This window comes from Lissotriton helveticus, chromosome 6, assembly GCF_964261635.1.
Source record: "Lissotriton helveticus chromosome 6, aLisHel1.1, whole genome shotgun sequence".
NCBI lineage: Eukaryota > Metazoa > Chordata > Amphibia > Caudata > Salamandridae > Lissotriton > Lissotriton helveticus.
The window spans coordinates 90467640-90487383 of NC_136067.1; the positions used below are offsets into that span (position 1 = coordinate 90467640).

The following is a 19744-nucleotide window of genomic DNA, read 5'->3' on the forward strand; positions in this document are numbered from 1 at the left end:
ACAGGTTCTTGCGCCGACTGAAAAAGTTTATGATTTGCGCGATCGCGCGATGATTAAATCGCCTGATCGATTTCAGGTTTCTGATCAACGCTCTCCTCGTTCCTTTCAGGACTCATCGGCCCCGAAAACCGGTGGAGGAGGAGGCGGTAGGGGACGTGGTGGCCAACAGGGACGTGGCCAGTCCCGCCAGACAGACGGCGCGGCGAAGCAGGAGGATTCTACGCCTAAAAGACCACAGTTTGCGAAAAAGAAAGTCGCGGCCTTAACAGCGCATAGATATGCCACAGATAGTGAGAACGCGACTTCGGAATCTGACGTGGGCTCTGACCTTGCTGGACAGCGCGGCGGAGATTACCATAGTCAGAGAGGCGCTGCGTCCACTACTGAGGGTGACAGCGACTGATGTCTACGTTGTAATAGAAACAGCAGATACGAGACTTGCTCCCCCTGAAAGACTTTATGAAATTGTCCTGTTAATTGAAGGTGACATACAGCGTACCGTTAAAGGGGTATTTTGGGAAAATCTGTCTTCTACGTATGATAGTTTGCTTTCGGAGGCTGACTGGCCCCCACCTTTTGTGCTTGCGGCGCCGCGAGGGGAGGAGGTAATCCTCCCCAGTTTCGCGAACACTGTCTCGAAAGAGCATGCGCAGCATTTTGCAGAAGAGTGGGCTTGGGCTCTCGCACCGGCTCTGTACCGTAACCAATGTGGTTGGGATAAATTGTCGCCTTGCCACGAAATTCCGTTGCGGTCTCAGCCGCAGCCTCAACCTCAATATCCCATTCGGCGTGAAGCCAAAACTTCCGTCGCGGAAATCCTTGAACAATTAGAATATCAGGGAGTTATTGAAACTTGTGTGTCACCAATGAATAATCCTCTTTTTACTGTGACCAAGCCTGACGGATCATATCGTTTGGTATTGGATTACCGGCATTTGAACTCGCATTGCCGTAACTGTGCAGTATAGAATACTCACGGCTCTGCCCTTGTGGATAGTCTCGAGCGTAAGCGTTTTAAGACAACGCTTGACATATCCAACGGTTTTTATGCCCACAGATTGGACAGCTTTAGCTCCCAATGGACCAGTTTTACGTGCGCTGGGGTCCAAAAACAATTCCGGCGTCTCCCAATGGGCTATAAGAATAGTCCTGGTATATTTACCGCTCGCATTGTCTCTATTCTGGAGGCACTCGACCCAGATGCTTGTTCGTATGTGGATGACATATATCTGACAGACGACGATATTTGGGAGTATCTGTGTCGTGTAAATTCTGTTATTTGTAACTTTGCAGACATGGGTTACAAATTTAACTTTGCAAAATCGCACATTGCTGAGCACACAGTGTTGTTTTTGGGCTATGAGCTCAACAATGAAGGTAGAGGTTTGGCTCCTCACTTCTTGGAGAAGTGCGCACAGTTGCGCGCTCCTACTACACTGAAAAAATTACAGTCTTTGCTGGGTTTCTTAAATTTCGGAAGAACATACATTCCGGAATATGCCCAGCGTATCAAGCCATTGTATGCTTTGATACAACCAACTTTTTCGAAATCATGCTGGCTGCCTGAGCATTCAGCCATTTTGCAATCCTTGCAGGCTGATTTGCTCGCTTCTAAGTTCTTACTGACTCGTGACAACCATACCAACCTGGTGATAAGAATAATACCAGGGACAGTGGGTTTCACGTACCTCACTTTTAATGAAGGAGACACAGTACCTATTGCTTACAAGTCACACTTGTACACTTCGGCTGAGATGCGGTTTCCCACTGTCGAAAAGGTTTTAACAGCTGTACAGATGGCTATTCTTAAAGAACGGGCTCTGCCACAAGGGAAACGCATGTTGGTTGTAACACCCTGTCCTCACTTGGAGGCAGTCACGAAAGCCAGTGTACCAAATTCTAAAGCTTTGCACCCTCGGTGGATTCAGTGGGCTGCGTCCTTGACGTCCACGGATGTCCCGTTTATTTTTCACGCCTCGTTGCGGTCGCAGGAGTACTTGCAGTATGAGTTTGTTCACCCTGCTCCTCTAGCTATGCGACCTTTGGAGGACTTCCATTGCATCATTTACACTGATGGTTCGGCGCAGGTTGCGCATGGCTCTAAACATGCCTACGTTTCCGCATGCGCCATTGTGGTCGGTGCTATGTTGAACGATGAGTTCATATCCAGGGAAGTGCACACGTTGCCGCTTGGAGATTGCACCGCACAATTGGCAGAGCTTCGTGCTCTTTTACTAGCGTTGGAGTACGCAGATCCTAGTGTTACTACTCTTATTGTAAGTGATTCTTTCTACTGTGTCCAGTCTTACAATGAAAACTTGTTCTTTTGGATTCAGAATGACTTTTGTGATCCCAAGGGTAGCACAATAAAACATAAATTGATCTGGGTTCGAGTGGCAGAGCTTAAGGCTTCGTTGCCGCTCGTTTTTGTAATTCATACTCTTGGCCATCAGCGTGTGGGAGTCCACGCTGTCGGTAACTCGCTTGCTGATGAAGCAGCGAAATCAGCAGTGTCTACATACTTAGTTGCAGCAGTTACACGGTCCAAAAGTAAGATTGATAGTGACATCTTGGCAGCTGTTGCTGCCACTGAGAAGGGAGGTAAACATCCTTCGGGGTTCCCTTCGAAGTACACATACCACTTAAGTCCCGAAAAGGTTCCTTTTGTGAAAATACCTGATGTTGGTGAACGTTTGATTCCCAACGCGGATCGCAGGGCAGACTTGATTACTGCGGCTCATGAAGGTGTGGCGTCTGCGCATGCGGGCATCTCAGCCACTGTAACTCAATTACAACAACGTTTCTGGTGGCGGGGACTGTACAAACAGACGCGTGATTATGTCCTTCTTTGTGACATAGGCAGATTAAACCTTCGACTGCTGCGCGTCCGCCACAGACTCAGTTGTACATTTCTAATAAACCACTAGGTTGTGTTTATTTACATCACTGCGGTCCTTTTTCCTCTGATACTGCGTATAAGTACATCTTAGTTGCAGTTGATTCATGCACACGCTTGTGTGGGTCTGGCCCCATCGCAGCGCTGATTCACGGACTGTCATTAGAGATTTGCGCATCTTTGTAGGGATTTTTGCCTGTGGTACCTTCCATTCGGATCAGGGTCCGGCTTTCGCCTCTAAGGCGTATAAGGATGCCATGCATTCGATGGGGGTCCAAGTCAAGTTTTCGTCTCCCTACAGACCTGAGGGTAACAGTGTAGTGGAACGAATGAACCGTGATTTAAAGCAATCTTTGACAGCTCGAGTTATAGGCACTGGCAGAAACTGGCTAGCCCACCTCTATGGCGTGCAGCGTGCTCTTAATAATCTCCCTAGAAGGTCTCTGGGTGGGCGGACCCCATACGAAATGCTCTTTGGCATCAAGATGTACGTCCCTGACCTTGACGGTCTAGACTGTGTGGTTCGCGCCACTTCCTTTGACGCAGATGAACATTGCAATGTTTTACAGAATCTACAAAAGACCAGAGACGGTCTTGCAAAGGAACATTTGCCCTCCACGTCGGATGTTGCGTTGCAGATCCCGGTAGTCGGCTGGCTACCACAAGTTGGAGAACTGGTTCGAGAGAAGATCGATAACAAGAAAGAATTTGGTCCGTCCTATCGAGCTCCGGTTCCAGTCCTTGGAGTGAAGGGCACGAGAACATTCATTTTACCACCGCTTCCTGGTCGTAAGGAAAACAGGTTTATTTCAATTGACAATGTCAAGATACACAGCGTGGCCGATTCTTCTTAGTATGACACCAGCAGTTTCCTGTCCTTCCATTGTGAGAAATTCGGTTGTGTCCACTGCTTTTAGTCATGAATCAGAAGTGGCCATTGAATTACCTGCGATTTCCAGTCCTTTATTGAGTACTTTGCCAGGTGTGGATCAAAATGAAATAGACTATACATATCCCACTGATTTGTCCATGCCTGACCTGCAAACACGTTTAGCCACGGAATCCAGATTTTCATTTGACTCTCTTTCCCTTGCCTCGAAGAAACCCTCTCGTTTTGCAGTTTATGCTACCTTATTCAAAAAGCATTTTTTGATTCCCCCTTGGACATATATCTGGCTGGTGCTTTTTTCGATATATCTTTTTATGTCAATTGGTTTTGTGTTTTATTTTTTCCGGTTGGTAAATGGACACTATGTCGAGGAAAGAACATGCATTCGCCATCTCAATGGAACTTTGGCTCCCCTCTCCTCATCGCATTCTGCACACAGACTGAAAAGAGACTTGACATTTGTTAACATCACTGCTTGGCCTGTCCTTGATGGGATCGTGTGGGATGCCGTTCGATTTCAAATTCATGGCCCTACGGAAGTTGTTAATGTCCCTAACGTGCTTAGAGTTAATATGGGGGATGTGGTGAAGCAAAACATACGTTCTGATGATTGGGATGTTCAGGCCATAGAGTCTTTATTTTCTGATTTGAAATACTATGCTGCCTTTGATGCTGAAGATTTATATTTAGAATCTGCTAATTATGGTGATTTATTTTACTTTCAACATTTTGGCAATCACTTCTTACATAAAACGACATCCAGAAGGAATTCTGTGAATTATACACAATGGGAGCATTGCCCAGCTCCTATACAAGGCAGTTCTAGTACTTTTTTGAAAAAATACACTTATTTTACTGACTTCAATCAGTCTAATCCCGAGTCCTTTTATTTTAAAATGACACAGAAGCCTATGTCCAAGGTTAGACTTACCGATACCAAACTATTGTATTCGAAGTCCTTTCTAGATCAGCTGGCTATTGGCGGTTATGAAGTCTGGAAGGAAATAATTGACCTAAAATCAGTTTGGGGTTCTAAGAACTGGCAGGTACAAGGCGCTGAGGCTTTGCACCGTGCATGTCTCATCCCTAATCAGATTTTGTTTTTGAATTCTACTATTTCACAAACGACATGCTTTGGATTGGCTACTGCAAAAAAATTAAATTTTCCTTCTATCCCTGAGTTAGAGGAATATTCAGGCTGGAGTAATCATACTCAATTTTCGATTAGAGAATTACAGGCCCTGTTGCTGAATTCTTCCTTTAACATCTCCAGTATAGACCCAAAAGGTTGGCTGGTGTGGCACAGGAGTGCTGATTCTTGCCAGCGCCGTTTTCTGGGTTTGTCTGACGGCTTTGCTCAGGTTAAACCAGATTCGCGTTTTGAAAATGAGCATTCTGTCACAACTTACTCTGTGGGTAAATTATGTCAAACCTGGCTGAAACATTCTAAATTAGCTGCAGTTAAATTACATCTTGCAAAACTAAATGATGATGTAGATTTAAATGATTTCATAAAAGGCCCGGCTAGTGGTAGGTCTAAAAGATGGATATATGCTGTGTACAATGAAATTTGGAAAACATCGCAGATTGAGGCTGCAACACGACTTAGGGCTATAGATCAGGCAAATCTAGAGAAAGTCCTTGCAGTGGTAGACAATAGTATTAACATGCTTTCTTCACGCATTTACACTTTAGATAACATTGTGTCTTCTGTAGTGGATATTGTGCATGATGAGGTATCTGTTTTGTACCATGGTCAGAATCAATTACGTTCTATCATGCAATTTGCATGGACACTGCAAACACTTAAATATGGCAAGGTGCCATGGGGATACATGAACGTGTCCTCTCTCTTTGCACCCTTTAATTTGACTGACAAACAACGCTTGCTTTCTATGCGTGATGCTTCTTTTTCTATGTTACATATTGAGAAATTGGAATCCTTGCCTTTTTCTGTGGCAGAAGCCTCAGCTGCAACGTGGCTTATCCACGGTCTCTTAACATTACCTTTTGCCTTGTATAAATTTACTAACTGTATGAAATATGTTGCCATAGGTCGCTATGAGCCTTTGGGTAGTGGTTTTCTCCATGAAGTATGGTCCCTTCCTTTCACTTATAGATGTTTGAGGGACGGCCAAGAGGTTTATCTAAATGGGGAGGAATGTACAGAAACTCCAGATCATTCGTTAATGTGTAGACACATACAATTACACAGTTCTTGCAATCAGGACCGACCAAACTTGGCCTGTGTTTTAAAAGGCACTCCTGTTCCGGCAATTACCCCGACTTTTACCTTGTTGGGGAACGGAAGTTATTTACTTTTGAATAATGAAGATTGTTGCGGGTTAATTAAAGGTGTAGCTTATGTGGTAACAGTAAGTGAACGTGTCGTTTGCTGCAGAAATGTCTTATACCCACCCACACATGAAAATAGGGAGGTTTCCATTTGGCCACGCATACCAACCTTGAAGGCAGAGTTCAACGGCATGACTAGACTGAGGGCTCTATTGTCCCAGAAAGAAGTGGCCTTGAGTTCGGCTCGGGAAACTTTCGTGCTTCACATAGCTAACACCCGGACCGAGGTTCAGGCCCTTTTAAATACTGATTTACCGTTGCATTTTGGCGAAATGATACATTCTATCTTTAACGCGTCCTCGACATCTGGGCTAGCGCATTTTTTTAAAGCAGTTAGCAGCGGCCTTGTGACTTCATTTGAAAAAATATTTGGAGTAATCCCTAGTTTCTTTCATTCCATTTTCTCGAGTCTGTTTGGTGGATTCCCGGTTTTACTGGCACTAGCGGCAGGCGTCCTAGTTGTTCTCTGCTTCCTTAAATATGGATGCCCCACATGTGGAAGAAGCGGCCCAGCCTCTGCTGCCGCTGTTTCGCAACCGAATGCTTGAATATTTTGGCACGCTGCCGCTTGCGATTTTAAGCACGGCATATGGATTATCGTTTCGATTTTCCTACTTCACCTGTGTCCAGCCTGTGTTTCACTGCCTGAGCTGTGATTTTGTTTGGGCCATTGATTTGTGTCTCTGCGGGCCGGTTTCTCCTGGCGTCGATTTTAATCAGCTGATGAGTCCTATCACTACTCACGAGTTGGTTTGTTCTGACGAAAGGATTATGGCAATAGCAGCGGTGCATGGACTAATGGGTCCCTGGGATATATTCACGGCAGCGCAGGATTTCTTGGAACTGAGCTTTCTGGAGAACCCACCGAGTTGTCCTCTGATGGTAATAGAGGCTCCGATACTTGGGGAACACGTATGTTCTTTTCCACTTTTGAATTGGATGGATGAACTGTTTTCTGATGAAGACGGTGATTTCATGCTGGAGGCTGTTGCTGCATATTTTGCTTATACGGTCTTGTCCTAAAAACTTTTCCATGATTTCTTTCCGGACATTGGATTTTCAACTTGCATATTTTGCGATTTTTCGTACATTGTTCAATTTCCCAGACCTATTGACTTGAGCAAAATTTTAATTTTTTTTACAGTTCATTCATGGCTCACAGTTCTTGAACTCTGCTTTCATGAAATTGCCCTTATCTTATCTCATCTTATCCGTCCTCGGATCATGGGGGGGTGTCATATAGCTACTATATATCTTTATAATGCGTTAAGTTAGCATAGGCACATTACATGTTTAAACGCCATTTTTCCTTTTGCTACTTCTGCACACAACACTTAATTGTTGATTTAGCTTTCAACCTAGTAGTTCGTTGTGGTTTACATGAGAATAATATGTTATTACTCTGATATCAGCTTTGCTTCATAAACTATGTCTGTACAGAGAGTGCTGAAGCTTCAGGAACAACAAGATACTGAATTGTTATGAGGTCTGATCTTCGCGCCTTCATAGACATAACATAAGGGCAGCTTCTGCCAATTTTGGCTTTTAGGCGGGTTTTATATGGCTTTGCTGCTCACACAAATACACACTTGATGCTGTTCGCATGCAGAGAGAGCTGGTGTATGCTGATGTGATCCCTTCATTCTAGGACACTGAGGTATGGGCCCGCCCTAATTCAACCCAAAGAGACCTTCTTAGCTATTAATATAATATGTGAGTTAGGGAGGGTGAGAAATAAGTGTTGTTAACCCTTATTAATTTACAGCATGGTAACATGCTGTCACCGTTCGCTTTCTATGGACTAGTATTATTATTATTATTATTATTAAAACTTATATAGCGCACAGCTACCCTGAGGCATCCCGGCGCTATGAACAGTGCATCAACCGTGGGACCATGAAATAATAATAACGACTCACAGGGGAAACAGATGTGTTTTCAAACCTCTGCGAAAACGCAGGGTACAGGTCTCAGCGCGAAGTTTTAGGGGGAGGGAGTTCCAGAGCGTTGCTGTATGCACAGAGAATCGCCTCCCGCCCGTGCGTGATCTTTTTACTCTCGGTACGTGGAGCAAACACCTCTGGTCAGACCTCAGCGCTCTGTTCGCTTTATAAGGGACTACCAAGCTCCCCAGAAGAGGAGGCCCGCCGCCCTGGAGAATTTTATGAGCGATGGACAGTGCCTTAAACTTTACTCTCTCCCGCACTGGTAACCAGTGCAGTGCCTTGAGAGCGGGTCTGGCAGATTCTGTTCGAGGAATACCCATAAGGAGTCTGGCCGCCGCGTTTTGCACCTGCTGAAGCTTGTTAAAAGTAGATTCAGGGGCGCCCAGAAACAGACTATTGCTGTAATCTAGGCGAGATGTTATCAAACCCTGAATCAGCAGCTTCCTTGATGGAAAAGGAAGAAGCGGAAGAATTTTACGCGCAGCCCGCAGCAGGGCAAAACAGACTCCCGCAGTTCTTTTGGCGTGAGTTCTGAGGGAGAGATCTTGCTCCAGCCAGACTCCCAGGCTCTTGATCTCCTCTTTCATGGTTGGGAAGTCACCCATACAGCTTGGCCAACATGATGGTGACAATTGTGGCGCTTTGTTTCCAAGCAGCATAATCTCTGTTTTAGAGCCGTTCAGCTTCAAGGCTGAACTGCTCATCCAGGTATGGACATCCGTCAGACATGAATGCAACAAGTCAGGGTTCTCCACCAGTTGAGGAAGGGCGACCACCAGCTGAGTATCATCAGCATAGCTGATGATTTTGATGTTATAAGGGGTCACCACATCCTCCAGGGGGGCCATATAGACATTAAATAATGTCGGGCTCAAAGACGAGCCCTGCGGCACCCCCCACTGGAGAGAAATAGATGGAGACTTGTTGCTTCCTTCCCAGACCTGATAGGAACGGTCTTCCAGAAATGAGCAAAGCCATTTCAAGGCGGCACCTGCCACACCCACCCCTGAAAGCCGTTGGGTCAACACCTGATGGTCGACGGTAACAATGCTTGTAGCTTTATTGTTGATAATATGTTTACTTGTATTATCTAAGATACTGCGCCTGAGAAGACGGCATTAGTAAATAAACATTTCAAATGCTCACGTGTTCTTCTTTACTCCATGTTCTGGTTTGTAATGATTGTATAACGAAAGAGTGCTCATGTGTTCCACGTAACCTGAGGTTGGTGAGTTCATGTTCTGGTTTGTCTAAACATTGGGAGTTTGTTATGACCAATGAGACACTGTAGCTAGCTCGGTAAGGGGTTTGTTGGGTACTAAGGTGAGTTTTGGGTCACCCTAATTCGCTGAGGTTCCAATCCTCTGTGCACAGTTCTGTGGGAGAACAGAAACCCTGCTACAGTAAGGCTGATCAAAGTTTGTTGACCAGACGTGTAGGATGGATCAGCCCACTAAGGAAAGTCTTCATGGGGGACTGTATTATTAATACTTTTAAGCATTCCAGATTTGCACTATCAAGGTCAAAGCCACTTGCACCATTTACTAAGAACATTGCTTTATTACCACTCGGTTTTTTCCATTGGCATCTCGGAGGTACGATATCATTGGGTAATGGCAATTTGACTAACCAACCGTCGCCTGGGGGTAATCCCCCACCTATAGATTTGACAAACAGATTTCAGGTTCTGAGTTAGTTACAAGATAATAACTAACTCAGTCATACTGGGCATTCTACTCTTTGTTCCAGGGACAAATGTGAAGTTATTACACAGGTCTTAACAGTGGAATTGTCTCATTCTAATTTTATTTGTACACCTGACTATGAGTGCTGTGCCACAAACATTATTTATCAGCCAACTGTAAATGCTAATGCAGGTACTTGTGGCCCTTGTGAGTCATCCCTTGCTGAACCCTTTTCAGGTATCATTTGACAAGGCCATGATAATGGGGTATGTAAATTTGTCACCTGGAATGTGTGCGGCCTGCAGAACAAGTTATGCTCCCCAGATTCGTTAGGTGGTACCTCTGCCTCCACTATCATTTGTATTCACGAAACCTGGTGTGTGTGCCTCCTTATATGAGCTGAACTTTGGGGTCACTGCCCGTCTCAGATCCTAATGGTGACCGAGAATATATTCATTAGGCAGTTGTTGGGCCTTCCAAAAAGCACGCTCCTAACCCCACTTAGAATGGATTTGGGTATTGGCCCTATTGCTGATTTAATTGCCTCACGTCCCCATCTCTTCTGGCGCCGTATTTGGAGTACGCCTGAGTCGGTTCATTACAGGGAGGAACTGAGGGATGTTATGTCCATATTGGGGGCCACCAACCTACCATGGCTGTCTTATGTTAGGAGTGTATTCCTTTCTCTGGGGTGGGCAAGTATGTGGACAACACCGGAAGAGACCTGTTCTAGTATTTCGAAAAAGTCCCTTGTCCTTGATTTTAAAGAATATACATTTGCCCTACTGACCAGGAGTATGAACTCATGCTGCTTGACCTCAAGGTTCCTTGATGCCAAGCAGCAGTATGAATTAGAACTGACCTTGGACAGTGTCAACCGTTCATTGAAAAAAAACCTGTTTCTACAATTTAGGCACGGTTCGCTTCCGCTCCGTGCTTTTACAAATAAATGGAAGGGTGCAGCCAAAGCAGCTTGTCCTGGCTGCTCCACATCTGAAGAAACAGAACTCCATGTAATGCTTTTATGTCCTGCATATCAAAGGTCTAGATCTAAGTGGGTTCTACAACTATGTAGAAATCTGGGGCTTAGAAACTACACCGAGGTTTTTAGGCTACTCAAATATGAAACATTTCCATTGTTTGTAGTCGCCACCTCGAAATTTCTATTTGCGATGTGGTGTATACGTAGAGGAATTTTAAAAGGAAAGAGTTGGGCAATAGTTTGCTGGAGCCCTCTAATTAATCTTACTACTATCCCTTGCTTTCACCTAGAGAATAGTGATGATATTTTTGGGTTTAAGTTATTTAAAAAACAAACAAAAAAAACATAGTGCAATACAAAATGAAAAATGTATTGATATTGGTCTTAAAAGTTTTAAAATTCTAAAGTAGGAGACCATGGCTACATCGATTGTACTCTATGCCAACTTTTCGGGGGTTGGGTCGTTATCCAGTGACATTTAATATTATGGTAAAGATGTAATATACTTTCTTTATTCATGTATTGTTGTCTTGAACACTTATTTTCGATTCCCCTACATGTTTAATGTTTTATTTATTTTATGGATTGTATCACGCACTGTGCTTTTATGGCTGTATAGCCGAAATAAAGTATTTTTGACTGACTGACTGACTGATTATACCAGCTGAAATAACAGACACAAAGCTCTTATGGGACACAGTTAATGTCCCGTTTTAAAAAAATGAATACATTCCAGAGCTTTAATTCTTTTGTCTCCCAAAAATCATGGGTAACACATTATTGGGCAGTATTTTTTTTCTGTAAAGTTTTTGTTCATTTAACTATCTCTCAAGACACCTTTCACACACATAATACAGAATGGTACACATAATTCCGATCCATTAGTTCTAAATGTTTTGGCAATTTTTAATTCAAATTTAGTGAGTAATGGCTCAACTATGTATGAGGGAGATTTAAGTAGGAATCCCCCTCCCTTTTAACATTACCCTTGAGGAGGTCCACCTTGCCATACACCAAAGTGCAGCCGGGAAAGCACCAGGCCCAGATGGGCTACCCGTAGATGCATTTAAAACAGCCTTGGGTTTATGGAGCCCCATCTCGACTCGGGTATGCAATGCAGCTGCAGAATGTATGATCCTCCCCCTTTGGGCTGTTCCAACAATAATACCCATTTTAAGGGTGATAAATCAGACCCCAGCTGCTAGCGCCCCATCCCTCTCGTAGACTCATCAGTAAAATTAATAAGTAAGACTCTATTCGAAAGACTACAGGAATGGGCTCAGGATACCTCTATTTTATCAGAAGCAAAGTTTGGATTTAGAAAGGGCCAGGGGCGAGTTGAGCAATGTGTGAATTTGGAATTGCTAATCGGAAAGTATAGTAGAGCTAAGCCAGGATCTCTTTATTTTTGCTTTACTGATTTAAGCAGTGAGTTTGACCTGGTCGACCATTTCATTCTTTGGTCAACCTTGGTTTCATTTGGTGCCCCAAAAGACATTATCTGATTTCTTGCACATTTGTATGGGAATTTATCATCAATGGTTCGGTACGGCCCCTACAGTGAAACCTCCCCTCCCCCCCATTTAGAGTATGGAGGGGCGTTAGACAGGGTTGTGTTTTGGCCCCCTTTCTATTCTCGCTCTTAATCAATGGAATTGATAGTACCCTTCAGGTCCTGCAGGCCGATGTGCCTAATGTCGCCGGCTGCCCAGTCCCTGAGCTGCTATACGCCGATGATGCAGTTTTACCATCTAGGACTCCCATTGGCCTGCAGAAGCAGATGAATGCATTTGAGGGCTTCATGGATTCAAAGAAGATGGTGATTAATAAAATCAAAACTTAAACAATGGTGTGTGGGACATATTTGCAAAGATGTAGGTCTTTTTTTATTGGAGGTTCATTAATAACCAGGGTAAATTCTTTATTTTATTTAGGGATTTTATTCTCAAGCAAAGATGTCTGGACCCGCAGGTTCTAAACGCTAGATCAAAGAGGAGTAGAACTTCTCATGGGATCTTTAGATTTCCCCTAAAATTGGGTAGTTGACCTGTTAAGGCGATGGTAGACATTTATAAGGCCAGAGGGGTGTCTGCTGTCAGTTTCAGGGCAGGATTGTGGGGTTATAACCCTAGTATCCCTCTCCAGATAGAAGGAAAGATATTCCTTAAGCGTCTGTTATGTCTACCTGTCTCGCCCTCATCCCTGTTTGTTCACAAGGAAGTTGATTTGCAATATCTGGAGGACCTGCTTTAACAGAAACCTTTATTACTTTGGTTTTCTATTTGGTCTAAAGAGGAAACAAGTCTTGCAAAACATATTATTACAGATTGCCTTACCCTGGCTTACCTACAATAATAAGTATGTCATCACTCTGTTTAATATCCCTGTATTACAAGATCCATATAAAATTGTATCCCTTGACAAGAATTTTATAAAGGTAATTTTTTTTAAACAAAGGTGTGATCGCAGAATGTATCATGAGTTGAAGAAATCTATTGTTGCTTTTTATAGGTCGCTTAATCCACTGGAAGGCTGTTGATTTTATCTGTCTTGTTTAACTACTATCCAGCAGCACTATGTTCTGACTAGATTGCGCGCTGGTAAAGTTCATCATTTTGTTGCCTTTCCTGACATGAAGACACGCCTGCCAGATATGAAATCCTGTTCCTGGGATGGTATGTCCAAGCAAAACACAAATCACTTTAGTTGTTCTGTGCTTTTTATATGAACCTTAGGAGTTATTATCCTAAACCAATTCTTCTTGCACAAAAAAGTATGGAATTAACCGTAGGAGTTATTATCTTAAACCAATTCTTGTTGCACAAAAAAGTAGAGATTATAAAAATGCCTTGAGCTAGCTGTTTGCACTTGGAGAGCCCCTTGTACGTAATATGATTTTTCAGTAAAAATCTATTTTCAATAGGGCAAAGCCTTCTTTCCCTTACAGCATCTCCCAATTTTTACAGCACAGGCACAAACTCCATCCAGCAAATTATCTGTAAATATGTTATATAACATAGCAGAAAGTGTTCCTTCAGAAATTTCTCTGGAGTAGAATATAAATCAAGTCTGATAACCTGATCTAGGGATCGAAAGGCCCTGTAACATCGGTGTCGATGGAGCAAACAGCAATCTTTTTTTGTGTACAATGAAAAGACATGCTATATCCACTGGTTCAATGATTGCAAACAATCTCATTTTGTGTATATGGCTGAATGTCCCTGCCACAAAATGTATCTAGGTAACTTAGTTAGATCGCTGAAAGACTACATACTCACACATTTTTAAGCAATTCAAAATTGAGTCCTACAGAGTAATTTGACTCAATGTGGCAAAAGAATCCTCAGATTAAGAATGTTAATCAGATCCAAAGCAGTGCAAAGAGGGCTCAAAACTGTGCCTGAATTACATAAGCGTTGGAGGTCAATTTGTTGGACTCTCCCCCTAATGGATACAGAAGTTTTGCCACGCACTCCATCTTGTTCTTTATAATTACCTAACTTAATCTGATCTTTCTGTGTTACATTTTCATTTGTTACTTGATAGCATGATTAAATGTATACAGCAAAAGCCACCTTTTGGATGCCCTTTTTTAGCCATTGAATTTACATAGGTGTAGAATTCGATATAGCCAATCATAAGCAAATCGTATTCACACCATGTTTCCTGAAGTCTGATTGTCAGTTTTCCCCCAAAAAGGTATTACATCAGCATCTTATGCTATGAGGTATAAACATTTACACTGCATGAGCTGAGGTGCATCTTTAGAGATGTTTAAGTCTTTTTGCAAGTTTGCTATTTGAACTTATATTCAATAATTCTTTGCCCTGTCTTTGTTGTGAGGCTGCAGTGTTACCTTACCTTTGAGTACACTGACTACCATGAGCATTGTCATAACTTAACAATGTTTTGGGGAGTCATATCATATTGCATTACCTGACCCCTATAGCATTTTTCAAGATGGGCTTGGATGTTTCTTTATGGCTTACCATTTTTACAGTTCAGAACCTATAGGAGGATCATATAAACTGGTCACAGACTTGGGCCGGAATAAGAAACCCAGGTTATAAATTTACAGGTGGACTAGATATTGTCTACATATGTGTTTCCTAAAACTGCATTCTGCACTTTCACTTGAAGGCCAGGTAACTACTGTAGCCTCACTTATTTGATTGCCTTCTGGAGATTTGAATTATATGAATTCGATGTGAGGAGTATTCCACTGGCAGAAATCAGGTTTTGTGGTGTGAAATTTGATTTGATTTTTTCAGTTCAGTATATAAAATCCCTTTCTTGATTTATACTCAGATTAGAAAATTAGGATTGCTGTATGTTCCAAATTAGCCCTTTGTATTTCTTTTTTAAACTTTTCTTTTATAATCTAGTGTGGGATTGTTCATTTATCTTTGTTATTAACATGCTCTGTGTAATTTCTATTGTCTACCCGGTTTGTGTTTTTGGTGTTCGAAAAAGTCAGACTAAAAGCAGGTGTGTTTGGAACCAAGTCAAGGTGAGGTCTGATGGCAGAAATTCTCTAATCAGAGATTGAACATATGTTCACCATATCATCATGTAACGTGGATGAGGTGACTTGATTTTGGCTTATGAAGAGCAGACAAAGGTGCATTTTTAATGTATATTTTTTTAATTCATATATTGAACAGTAATTGCTACATAACAAACTATACTGATAGGCAGTGAGGTATACTCTGCGCACGGTTCTATGACTTAGTATTCAGAAAATTTATTTCGATACAAAGGCTGCATCAAAGGAAACTAAAACAAAGACCACCCCATATTGTTAAATAACATATGCAATTTCAAATGCAAAAAAATTAGTTCCCTGAGCAAAAAAAAAAAAAGATATCAAAACATTAGTCCATATACGACAATAATATCAAGTGTTTATTTCATATATTGTATCTCTAGAAGACTTGTTTGCGCTTGAAACACACTTCAGTTCTTTGATGATACAACTAACAGCCACAGTTCTTTCCAACACATGTCTCGTCTATAGGATGATATCCAAAGACTTCTATCAGGGCCTGGACTGCTTCAGTAATACTGGAGATTCCTGGACAGTCTTCCACTGATATTGTAGACAGAGTATATTCAAATCCAAAATTCACAGTTAATGGTGATAACATAGTCGTCAGCCGGTTGCGAGATCAATCGTTAAAACATATCTCTCGTAGGTCATCCAATATTCACGGCAAGTAATGCTGGTCAAAATCTATGCGTGTAGCCTAACTGCTACATAGTCAGAAACTGAGGTTGCCTTTGATAGTGCCGTTTCATGCACAAGTTTAGATTTAAGCTCACCCTAATTACCTGTTTGAGATAGATCTTAAGATTCTGACTTCTTTATGAAGGCCTTTTCAGTTAGCTCTGAAATATGGCGTACGCCTCAGTGTCAATCAGGGTGCGATTCCGGGTACCACGCGGGTGGAGGGTGTCCCCCCACTTATTTTACCTGGTTTTTACCTGGTGGATGCTGTCCCCTCTGCCCAAAAGCTGTACTTCACGCGTTGGCCTCTTTGGGGCGAGATTGGAGCTCAGTCAGAACGTCTGTCTACCTGTATTCACTGCGGGGGGATTAAACGCAGGCACCGGCAGCCCCCGCGAGGCAGGGTGCAGACCAGCTAAAGGCATATGAATACCCTTAAATTTCCTGTTGTGACGTCACTTCCGGTGACAGCGTCCCCCCACTTCTTTTTTTTAGGACTTGTGCCCTGGTGTCATTACTGTTTTCACCCTTGTGTTATTGATTTCACTGCCTTTTTGTAAGAGCATAAGCCCGGTTCCTCTCTCCAGGCACTTGTGACTGACCGCCCCTAGCGTTTCGAACGTGGTCACGCTGTAACCCCTGCTGTGCTCGTGCCTGCCCAGCCGCACGCACCTGAGCTCGGCATATTTTGAAGCAGCACTTTAGGTCAGCAGCCCCAGACTGTGTATGGCCATCAAACAAGCGACTTTCCACGCCTTAAGAAGTGTGAGATGTTGTGAGTGCTTATCTCATCTTAGTGCTTGTATTGTACAATATTATTTTCAGCCTTTGATCTTCGTACTTGCACCCAGCACATTTGAGCATGTGAAAGACGGAGCTCTTGGGTGTCTGCTGCATTTTTAGGCTCCTTTGGCTTGTGCTTCTCTGCAGGCTGGGCGGGTGGGAGTGTGGCAGGGTGCTTGAGCTGCTTTGACAGGCCCAGTGAGCACTTTTGTGGGTGTCTCAGTATTCCAGTAAATTTAGGATCAAAGTGAGCCAGTATCTTCATCCCTCAGCGTGCCTCAATAGAGAGGAGTGCCCTCATTGAAGCCTGTTCGGTGGAATATGCCGCGTGTCTAGGGTGGAGGTGGCGCCAACAGTATCTTTTGGAGGGTGGAATTCTTTTCCCTTTTCTTTTTAGTGTGATTCTCTGGGTCACACATATTTTTCCCTGTTGGCTGGTCTGGGTCGCCTTTCTCACCCAGAGATTGTGCTTTTAAACAAGGGAACTAAAATATTCGGCTTCAGGAATGCCAAACTTAAGGAAGGCTCTTGGTGGCACAATGTGTCCAACGGAGAGAGGCAATGAGGGGAAAAAGAAACAGCAAACAGCAGGAGGACAAAATACAGATGAGCAGAGTAAGTAACCAGGAGAGGACCTAAGGAATGCATCAGTGCTGATCACCTCCTTTGCTTTTGAGGAGGCCTGCCCCAGGGAGGCACCAGCACCGAGAACAGACCTGGACAGGGGCCGCGCTGCCTCCACCATCTAACAAAGTAATAAAGCCACAGGGAGGTGGTGGTTCCCACAGCTGTAAATGACCCGGGAGAGGGGCCACGTAAGCCCCCTCCCTCTGTTAATTTTATTTTTGGCCCGATGGAGGTGGTGGATTCTGGGGCCCTTAGAGGGCAAAGGAGAGGGATCAGCGTTGCCCCCCTCCAATTTTTTAATAAAGCCCCATTGAGGTGGTGGTCCCTGGGGCTTGTGAGAGTTTCAGGAGGAGGGGCGCGCAGCTCTCCTCCGTTTTTTTAATCAGTCTGCCTAGCCTGGCGAGGTGGCGGTCCCTGGGGCCAAGCAGAGGTGGGCCTTGTGTGTCCCCTCTATCTTATTTAAAATATAAATAATCCCCCGGGACCTAGTCCGTCCAGGGGCCCATGTTTAAACAAGCTTGGAATACGGTGCTTGTTTTGGAAAAAACATTTTTGCATCAAATCTGTGACTCTGTCAATATTTGTGCAGGAAATTGTTTTGAAGAAATTTAATTTTGGGCCAGGTAAAATCCCTGAGAGGACCCTAGCACCAAACCTAGGGGGTCAGGATATTCCTACCTTGCCCCCTTCCCTTTTTTATACATTTGTGGGGGGACTCAGCTGAGTTTGAGTCCCAAGATGGCTGCCAACACTTCCTAGTTGAAGTGTTGGTAGCCAATCAGATTTCTGGATGAGATCAGGAAGATTCACGCCTCTAGATTTGTTTTTTCTGTAATATCTCCAAACTACTGAACAGATTTACACCAAATAACAAAAAAGGCTCTTTCTGGACCAAGAGCTAGCTTTCTGCCAAATTTGGTGTAATTCCATTCAGCAGTTTGGGCGGTAGTTGTGTTTAAAATCGATATAGAAATTAACATGGGAAACACATTTTATTTGACCTCCCTTTTTCTTGGCCTCTGCTTGACGCATCACCCCAAAACTTTTCTTGCGCAACAAGAAACAGCAAAACACTTTTTTTTGGAAAGGTTTGTGAAGATTTGTCACACGGTTCCAAAATTATAGGCAAGTCAAACAATGGTTTGGACTAGGTCCTAACTATAACTAACTACTGGCAAACGGCAATAGGTAATGTACACATACAACCAAGTGGCAGTCGCCACTTAGTAGTTACGGCCACGTTTCCACAGGAAAAGCCTTTTTTGGTTTGCTTATAACTTTGGAGCCATTTGATGCAGCTTCATGAAACTATCCAAACAAACATCTCACCTACCTCAGATCCTTCATAAAAAGTTTTGGGGTGGACAAGGACAAGGTAGGGGGCTCAATGCCCATCTCCACATTGTAAAAAACACTTCAGCCAAAGGGAGTGGATTCCTCAGGGCCATAAAAGGCTTGAAGAGGGGGGCTGCATTCTCCCACTACATAGTTATTCAACTGTTCCTGGAAGATGTTGTCTCTGGTGCTTTCGTAATGGCTTGGAGGGGGGCAAAATGCCCCTTTCCCACAATTAATCAATCAGCCCAAGAGGATGAGGTCCTAATGGTCTCAATGAGGGGAGATCCTTTTCTTTTTTTAAATCAACACCACAGATCCACAGCAGCGCCGTTTAAGAAAAAATAAAGTCAAATTGTATCTGATATAGACTTTTAGCTGCAGAATCCCAGGCATCAGACTGGATCCGGAAGACTTTTTGAGCACTATTCCAATGCACCAGAAGGTGGCGCCCTTCGGCTCCATGTCAGCATTGTTCATGCTGGAAGGGACGTGTGCGTTACTAATATAGGCACCACCCAATTGCACTAATATTAGTTTTTTTCGATTCTGCACCAAATAATGCTGATCCGGTTTGAGCTATCCTCAGTCATCTTCTGACTGGCTTTTGTGCGACTTTTTCTTAATTCTTTTTGAGAGTTTTCTTTCCTGGTGTGGTATGTCACCCAAGAAACCATCTGGTTTCAAGCCATATGGAGCCTGTCACAGACAGATGTCTGTAACAGACCCCCACTTGGTGTGTTTGTGGTCCTTGCAGTGTGATCACAACTCCAAGACCTGTGAGGATTGCTGCGTTGTGCACCCGCTGAGGGAGCGATCTCTCGATCTCCACGCTGCCTGACATCCGACAACTCTGTCAGGGCACATTCTACGCTTCGCTGATTTTATGGGAAGGGGAGCAACCCCAGCCCAATTAAAATAATTTTAGGAGGACATGCACCTCATATTGGGGTGGCCGAGCCTCTCTGGGCCCCTACTGGATCCCCTTCAGTGGATTTGCCTTGGTGCAAAGCTGGGTC

The 19744-nt window shown here is 43.6% G+C and overlaps 1 protein-coding gene across 1 annotated transcript in view; it reads right to left on the minus strand.

Moving 5' to 3' along the window:
- Positions 1-19744, minus strand: part of LOC144762269 (ATP-binding cassette sub-family C member 10-like) — a 392992-nt gene that overhangs the window by 161072 nt on the left and 212176 nt on the right. The gene's annotated exons all lie outside the window — the stretch shown is intronic.